A 9,010-nucleotide genomic window follows, 5' to 3' on the forward strand; every position below is an offset into this window, starting at 1 on the left:
TAAGTCAAAAGATATGAATACTTTCTGAAGGCACTGTAGACTAACACAAAATATATCATTTGCAATAGAGTGAGTTGGAACATGTTTGTGTGAGAGAGAGGGATAATGTATGTTTTATGTTGCAAAACCCTACCAAGTGCATTATCGCTCTCTGTGGAGTGTTTTGCAAATAGTAACTAAAAGGGTCTAAGATATAACAACAAAAACGATCAACAGCAATATGATGTAGCACAAACATGTTTATATGAAACCATAGACGTTACCATTTGTAGAGCGTGTTGTTTTTGTCAACACTCTCACTGACAATAATGATGACACTAATAGTATTTGGCATTATGTCATACCTGTAAACTGCAAATCACGTACCTTTTAACCTCATTATGTCATACCTGTAAACTGCAAATCACGTACCTTTTAACCTCATTATGTCATACCTGTAAACTGCAAATCACATTCCTTTTAACCTCAATTACTCTCTTTCACCATGATAAACAAATATCGATTTCCAGCTATCAAATCATGTACTGATCGTTTGTCTCGCATTTATTGCTCTCTTTCATGATTTAGGGCATCAGATCACTGCAGGCTAATGCATCGCCAACATGAGAAATTCACCTCTGAAATCCATTTAAAGTGCCATCGTTTTTAGATTAACCTGAACCGCTTTGTCAGTTATGGAGAAATGCCTTCAGGTTATTGTAGAATGAAGGAAATTGCCTTGATGCGTTCTGTTCAATCATGGTAGCTCTTCCAAATCAAATCAAATTTTATTTGTCACATACACATGGTTAGCAGATGTTAATGCGAGTGTAGCGAAATGCTTGTGCTTCTCGTTCCGACAATGCAGTAATAACCAACAAGTAATCTAACTAACAATTCCAAAACTAATTTCTTATACACAGTGTAAGGGGAAAAGAATATGTACATAAAGATATATGAACGAGTGATGGTACAGAGCAGCATAGGCAGATACAGTAGATGGTATCGAGTATAGTATTTAAACAAAGTGGCATAGTTAAAAGTGGCTAGTGATACATGTATTACATAAGGATGCAGTAAATGATATAGAGTACAGTATATACGTATACATATGAGATGAATAATGTAGGGTATGTAAACATTATATTAGGTAGCATTGTTTAAAGTGGCTAGTGATATATTTTACATCATTTCTCATCAATTCCCATTATTAAAGTGGCTGGAGTTGAGTCAGTGTGTTGGCAGCAGCCACTCAATGTTAGTGGTTGCTGTTTAACAGTCTGATGGCCTTGAGATAGAAGCTGTTTTTCAGTCTCTCGGTCCCAGCTTTGATGCACCTGTACTGACCTCGCCTTCTGGATGATAGCGGGGTGAACAGGCAGTGGCTCGGGTGGGTGTTGTCCTTGATGATCTATATGGCCTTCCTGTAACAAAGGGTGGTGTAGGTGTCCTGGAGGGCAGGTAGTTTGTCCCCGGTGATGCGTTGTGCAGACCTCACTACACTCTGGAGAGCCTTACAGTTGTGGGCGGAGCAGTTGCTGTACCAGGCGGTGATACAGCCCGCCAGGATGCTCTCGATTGTGCATCTGTAGAAGTTTGTGAGTGCTTTTGGTGACACGCCAAATTTCTTCAGCCTCCTGAGGTTGAAGAGGCGCTGCTGCGCCTTCTTCACGATGCTGTCTGTGTGAGTGGACCAATTCAGTTTGTCTGTGATGTGTATGCCGAGGAACTTAAAACTTACTACCCTCTCCACTACTGTTCCATCGATGTGGATAGGGGGTGTTCCCTCTGCTGTTTCCTGAAGTCCACAATCATCTCCTTAGTTTTGTTGACGTTGAGTGTGAGGTTATTTTCCTGACACCACACTCCGAGGGCCCTCACCTCCTCCCTGTAGGCCGTCTCGTCGTTGTTGGTAATCAAGCCTACCACTGTTGTGTCGTCCGCAAACTTGATGATTGAGTTGGAGGCGTGCGTGGCCGCGCAGTCGTGGGTGAACAGGGAGTACAGGAGAAGGCCCAGAACACACCCTTGTGGGGCCCCAGTGTTGAGGATCAGCGGGGTGGAGATGTTGCTGCCTACTCTCACCACCTGGGGGCGGCCCGTCAGGAAGTCCAGTACCCAGTTGCACAGGGCGGGGTCGAGACCCAGGGTCTCGAGTTTGATGACGAGCTTGGAGGGTACTATGGTGTTAAATGCCGAGCTGTAGTCGATGAACAGCATTGAATGCAGCCTCAGGATGTATGGATTCCAGTTTGCAAAGAGTTAAATAAAGTTCGTTCAGAGCCATCGATGTGTCTGCTTGGGGGGGAATATATACGGCTATGATTATAATCGAAGAGAATTCTCTTGGTAGATAATGCAGTCTACATTTGATTGTGAGGAATTCTAAATCAGGTGAACAGAAGGTTTGAGTTCATGTATGTTTCTGTGATCACACCACGCCTCGTTAGCCATAAGGCATACGCCCCCGATCATCTTCTTACCAGAAAGATGTTTGTTTCTGTCGGCGTGATGCGTGGAGAAACCCGCTGGCTGCACCGCCTCCGATAGCGTCTCTCCAGTGAGCCATGTTTCCGTGAAGCAAAGAACGTTACAGTCTCTGATGTCCATCTGGAATGCTACCCTTGCTCGGATTTCATCAACCTTGTTGTCAAGAGACTGGACATTGGCGAGAAGAATGCTAGGGAGTGGTGCACTATGTGCCCGTCTCCGGAGTCTGACCAGAAGACTGCCTCGTTTCCCTCTTTTACGAAGTCATTTTTTTGGGTCGCCGGCTGGGATCCATTCCGTTGTCCTGGTTGAAAGGCAGAACACAGGATCCGCTTCACGAAAGTCATATTCTTGGTCGTACTGATGGTGAGTTGACGCTGATCTTATATTCAGTAGTTCTTCTCGACTGTATGTAATGAAACCTAAGATGACCTGGGGTACTAATGTAAGAAATAACACATCTCTTGATGGCAGGTGAGGTCGTAATTGGAAGGTATGTTTCTGATTAAAGCTTGTTGATTAAAGGCACAATCTTCAATTTCAACATTCTGACCCTGCCACTTTTTTACTGTATGTATGGCCTTTGAACAGCAGGATATTGCAGATTGTGTCTTTAACTTGCTTCAGACTGCTCACTGGCTGTCCCTGGTGTTTGGTAATGGCTATGACCTTACATTCCAGTTCTGCATTTTACCTCCAGTGTTACAGTATTCATGACTGGCTTGTTTGTTTAAAGGCAATTAAACTCTAAAATCCCTGTAAGCTAAATAGGGCAAAAAGTTAACGGATAATACATCGAACCAGGTCATTCGGAGTAGAAGCACCAGATGTATTTCAGATAGAAAGAGGATGATAAACCTGAACCTCCTGAGCACCAGTGATACAAGAACAGCAATATTTTGTTCCCTTAATGAGACGCACACTGACAAAAACTTGAATGCCAATTCTGTACTCATCCACTGATTTACTTTTTGTCTTCTGCGCACATTTCGTTTGATAGATACAAGGGAACTGATCTAACACCAAATCAGCAAAGTTTTTCAAACTCTTCGACGGTTGTGGAGGAAGGGATGAGAAAAAGACTTGGGTGGAATATTGAAATAATTCTTGCACATCTCACAGTGTAAAATACCTTGTCAGCATTTTGACACGTTGAGAAGATGTTGGAGATGCTTGCCTCAGAGCCGTCAACAGATGGTCTCTCTCTGTGAGGTCATTGGTGACAGACAGTGTGAAATGTCCTTCGTAATGATGAGACTGAAGCGTTATGGGGCTCTCACTGACAGGTCTTCAGACTTACATACTTACAAAACCACACACACACACAGAAAACTACATTCATATACTGGCCAGAAACTCTATTCTGTCAGCCAGTGGATGACTGTCAAATTTGTCAATGATGGCTTTTCCCAATAAAATCACAACCAATTCCCTTTTACATTAGTTTTATGAAAGGGAGTGAGCATATACTGTAATGTATACTGTAATGAAAAAAAAGCTTGTTTTGGTCTGAGATTAATCCCAAAAGATGGGATCTTCTACACTAACATTAAAAAAAGTATAAGCATGCCTGAATGGTATCATCAGGTGTAGAAAAAGTACCCAATTGTCATACTTGAGTGAAAGTAAATGTGCCTCAATAGAAAATGACTAAAGTACAATTCACACAGTAAAATACTACTTGAGTAAAGGTAGAAAAGTATTTGGTTTTAAATATACTTCAGTATCAAGAGTAAATGTGATTGCAAAAATGTACTTAAATTAAGTAACACTAGTACAAGTACAAGTATAAATAATTTCAAATTCCTTATATTAAGCAATCCATACGGCACCATCTTGTTTTTTTATTTTACGGATAGCCAGGGGCACACTCCAACACTCAGACATAATTTACAAACGAAGCATGTGTGTTTAGTGAATCCATCAGATCAGACGCAGTAGGGATAAGCGGGGTGGTTCTCTTGATGAGCATGTAAATTTGTCAATTTTCTTGTCCTGCTAAGCATTCAAAATGTAACGAGTACTTTTGTGTTAGGGAAATGTAGAAAGTACACTATTGTCTTTAGGAATGTAAAAGTAAAAGTAAAATTTTTCAAAAATATAAATAGTAAAGTACAGATACCCCCCCAAAATACTTCAGTCGTACTCTCGCTTAAGTACTTTACATCACTGCGTATCGTCCTGCTGAGAACTCCACCATCGGTGGAGCACTGAGGGAGGCACCTCCACTAATAGTCAGAGCATCGCAAAAGTTTGCGTGTTCATTGGTAATTTTAGCCCTAGAAAATGAACAGTGAGAGTTCAATTGTGACCGACTGCCTTGATTTGGTCTTTGGATAAAAGTAGAGACTGAAAGCTACAAAATGGCGCTTGAATGTTTTGGTACACCTACTGGAGAGCTCTTCTTTGTCTACACATGTAAGGCCATGTGCTAAGGTAGTGAGTAAGTTAGTGTAGGAAACAACTAAGCATTTCAAGACTAAAAGTGGTGTAAGGAGTAGCATACAATAAGGAAAACTCCAGGTAAAAGGTACACTTTATCTAGTCTTTGCCTATATCCTAATCTGACTTTGGTGCAGGTCATGTTGTTCTTCACATTACCTTCTCTGGTAAACACATACTATATCAAATAAAATAAAATATGATTTGTCACATGCACAGGATATGGAAGGTGTAGACAGTACAGTGAAATAATTATCACAAAAAAAAGTGTCCCGAGAATATTTAAAAATATTTTATAACTATTAGATGTTGCCTACCCAGACACACTTGTCTAAATTGATGGGTCAGTTGAAAGAAATGCTCTTTATTAAGGCATAAGGAAGTTCATATGTTCGAGAAGGCATTTCTGGCCCCCCGGGATGTTGATAAATAATACACCTCGCTTCTTGAAACAGGTCACAATTATGTGACATGGAGTGTGACTGTTTGAGGCTGTGGACAGGTGTCTTTTATACTGCTAACAAGTTCAAACAGGTGCCATTACAGGTAACGAGTGGAGGACAGAGGAGCCTTTTAAAGAAGAAGTTACAGGTCTGTGAGAGCCAGAAATCTTGCTTGTTTGTAGGTGACCAAATACTTATTTTCCACCATAATTTGCAAATAAATTAATAAAAAATCCTACAATGAGATTTTCTGGATTTTTTTCCAAATTTTGTCTGTCATAGTTGAAGTGTACCTATGATGAAAATTACAGGCCTCTCTCATCTTTTTAAGTGGGAGAACTTGACAAATTGGTGGCTGACTAAATACTTCTTTGCCCCACTGTATATATACACACGTTACACAACTCATTTTGGACACGCACAACATCCCACAAGTCCAGCTAAAGTCGGAAGTTTACATACACTCAGGTAGGAGTCATTCAAACTTGTTTTAAACCACACCACAAATGTCTTGTTAACAAACTATAGTTTTGGCAAGTCAGATAGGACATCTACTTTGTGCATGAAACAAGTACATTTTCCTAAAATAAATTACAGACAGATTATTTCACTTATAAATCACTGTATCACAACTCCGGTGGGTCAGACGTTTACATACACTAAGTTGACTGTGCCTTTAAACAGCTTGGAAAATGATGATGATGATGTCATGGCTTTTGAAGCTTCTGATAGGCTAATTGACTCAATTTGAGTAAATTGGAGGTGTACCTGTGGATGTATTTCAAGGCCTACCTTCAAACTCAGTGCCTCTTTGCTTGACATCATTGGAAAATCAAAAGAAATCAGCCAAGACAATCGTACGCAAGTATAACCACACAGCTGTCATACCGCTCAGGAAGGAGACGCGTTCTGTCTCCTAGAGATGAACGTACTGTGGTGCAAAACAATCCCAGAACAAAGGAAACAAGTGCAAAATGGTCTATATCCACAGTAAAATGAGTCCTATATCAACAAGGAAGCAAGAAAGAAGCCATTGCTCCAAAACAGCCATAAAAAAAGGCTGACTAAGGTTTGCAACTGCACATGGGGACAAAGATCGTACTTTTTGGAGAAATGTCGTCTGGTCTGATGAAACAAAAATATAACTGGTTGGCCATAATGACTACCGTTATGTTTGGAGGAAAAAGGGGGAGGCTTGCAAGCCGAAGATCACCATCCCAAACGTGAAGCACGGGGGTGGCAGCATCATGTTGTGGGGGTGCTTTGCTGCAGGAGGCACTGGTGCACTTCAGAAAATAGATGGCATCATGAGAAAGGAAAATTATGTGGATATATTGAAGGAACATCTCAAGACATCAGTCAGGAAGAGTAGCCTCGTGGTTAGAGCATTGGACTAGTAACCGAAAGGTTGCAAGTTCAAATCCCCGAGCTGACAAGGTACAAAATCTGTCGTTCTGCCCTTGAACAGGCAGTTAACCCACTGTTCCTAGGCCGTCATTGAAAATAAGAATTTGTTCTTAACCTCTTACACTTATGGTGGCGCTATTTCATTTTTGGAAGAAAAACGTTCCCGTTTTAAACAAGACATTTTGTCACAAAAAGATGCTCGACTATGCATATAATTGCTACTGTTCGAAATAAAACACTCTGAAAGAAATACAAATATCTTCTCTGTGCGTGCCCTTTAATGTGAGCTTCAGGCAAAACCAAGATGACTTGGCATCCAGGAAATGACAAGGATTTTTGATCTGTCTTTCATGATCTCCTTATATGGCTGTGAACGCAAGAGGAATGAGTCTGCCCTTTCTGTCGTTTCCCCAAGGTGTCTGCAGCATTGTGACGTATTTGTAGGCAGATCGTTGGAAGATTGACCATAAGAGACCACATTTAACGTGTCAAGGTGTCCTGCGCCGAAATTGGCAAAAGTCACCTGCCAGTATTTTTCCATGGGGCACAGAGAGAGAAGCAAGCTTCCATGAACTGCATGTCAATGAAGAGATATGTGAAAAAACACCTTGAGGATTGATTCCAAACAACGTTTGCCATGTTTCGGATATTATGAATCCGGAAAAAGTTTCACGTTGTAGGTGACTGCATTTTCGGTTCGTTTCAAGGCGCAATGTAGAAAACGGAACGATTTCTCCTACACACAGACGCTTTCAGGAAACACTGCGCATTTGGTATGTGGCTGGGAGTCTCCTCATTGAAAACATCAGAAGCTCTTCAAAGGTAAATGATTTTATTTATTTGGTTATCTGGCTTTTGTGAAAATGTTGGTGCTACATGCTACACAAAATGCTATGCTAGCTTTGCATACTCTTACACAAATTAGTCAATTTCTATGGTTCAAAAGCATATTTTGAAAATCTGAGATGACAGTGTTGTTAAGAAAAGGCTAAGCTTGAGAGCAAACGCATTATTTTAATTTTATTTGCGATTTTCAGAAATCGTTAACGTTGCGTTATGCTAATGAGCCTGAGGCTTAGTCACAATCCCGGATCCGGGATGGGGAGTTTCAAGAGGTTAACTGACTTGCCAAGTAAAATAAAGGTAAAATAAAAATAAAGAAAGCTTGGTCGCAAATGGGTCTTCCAAATGGACAATGACGCCAAGCATAATTCCAAAGTTGTGGCAAAATGGCTTAAGGACAACTAAATCAAGGTATTGGAGTGGCAATCACAAAGCCCTGATCTCAATCCCATAGACATTTTGTGGGCAGAACTGAAAACGCGTGGGCGAGCAAGGAGGCCTACACACCTGACTCAGTTACAGCAGCTCTGTCAGGAGGAATGGGCCAAAATTCACCCAACTTATTGTGGGAAGCTTGTGGAAGGCTACCTAAAACGTTTGACACAAGTTAAACAATTTAAAGGCAATGCTACCACATACTTATTGAACGTATGTAAACTTCTGACCCACTGGGAATGTGATGAAAGAAATAAAAGCTGAAATAATAAATCACTCTCTACTACTAATTTGTACCAGGATTAAATGTCAGCGATTGTGAAAAACTGAGTTTAAATGTATTTGGCTAAGGTGTATGTAAACTTCCGACTTCAACTGTATGACTGAGTCCAGTTTTTGATGGGCAGAGACAGATGTTGCACTCTGTCACTGCTTGAGGGAGACTGCAAGTATTGTGTGACCTGTACAGTCAAGAGGATGGGCAGATATCCGACCTTCTAGTAACCTCCCTAGCAACCTTTCAGGGCACAGGTCACACAGGTCATAGAGCATTTGAGAGGCAGGTTTATGCTACCCCATAGACTCTCAGGCTCTGTTCATGGGGGATGGGGAGTGGAGTGTGCAGCTCAGGGTTGTGGAGGTAACACTAATCAATAATTTGCGTCTTTGTAGCTAGCTAATGCATTTTTTGATTTGTCTAATCAACTCACTTTCAGTTATGTAAGCACAATGCCTCCTTTAGACCTGGTTAATCTTGTTTCATGGTATCATTAATATTAATTCAAACTAAGAACCCAGCTAACGAAAGGACGTCCTGGGGAAAATGGTTAGGGACCAACAGGAAACGTTGTGAACATCCGCAGAATATCACTATCAGCTGGGTAGCAAGCTGGGCAAATTCCAACCATTTTGTAAATACCAATACTACATAACGTAGCTAGATATCTAGCAAACAACTAAGCAAAAATTCA

Source organism: Oncorhynchus masou, chromosome 14, assembly GCF_036934945.1.
Source record: "Oncorhynchus masou masou isolate Uvic2021 chromosome 14, UVic_Omas_1.1, whole genome shotgun sequence".
Classification (NCBI taxonomy): Eukaryota; Metazoa; Chordata; class Actinopteri; order Salmoniformes; family Salmonidae; genus Oncorhynchus; species Oncorhynchus masou.